Raw genomic sequence first — 414 nt, forward strand, 5'->3', positions numbered from 1 at the left:
GTGACCAGGTGAATGAATCACAACCATCATCATCATCATCCGGTTCAGACTGAATCTAAACCACCTTGATCCGGTTCAGACTCCATTACGGAGCTGCGGGATGTTTATGAGATTGTGACAGATATCTAATCATCAATATTCATTGTAAAATTGAATCTTTTTAAAGATTGAAATACTCTGATGTGGTAGTTCAGTAAATAACTGAGCTGATGATTGTTTATGTGCAGATATTCATCTGTGTGTGTGTGTGTGTTTGTCAGGGTTGGTCAGAAGGATGTAGACATCAAGCTCAGTGGTCAGTTTATCAAAGAGCAGCACTGTGTGTTTTACAGCTACATCAACCAGAACGGAGAAGGTAAGAGAGAGTGTGTGTGTGTGTGAGAGAGAGTGTGTGTGTGTGTGTGTGTATGTGTG

General features: G+C 40.8%; 1 pseudogene; it reads left to right on the forward strand.

Annotated features, from left to right (window-relative positions):
• The window catches only part of LOC107737958 (kinesin-like protein KIF1C), a 29,470-nt pseudogene that overhangs the window by 11,798 nt on the left and 17,258 nt on the right, over window positions 1-414 (forward strand).

The sequence above is a fragment of the Sinocyclocheilus rhinocerous genome, unplaced genomic scaffold (assembly GCF_001515625.1).
Source record: "Sinocyclocheilus rhinocerous isolate Xijiao unplaced genomic scaffold, SAMN03320098_v1.1 scaffold404, whole genome shotgun sequence".
In the NCBI taxonomy this organism is placed as follows: Eukaryota; Metazoa; Chordata; class Actinopteri; order Cypriniformes; family Cyprinidae; genus Sinocyclocheilus; species Sinocyclocheilus rhinocerous.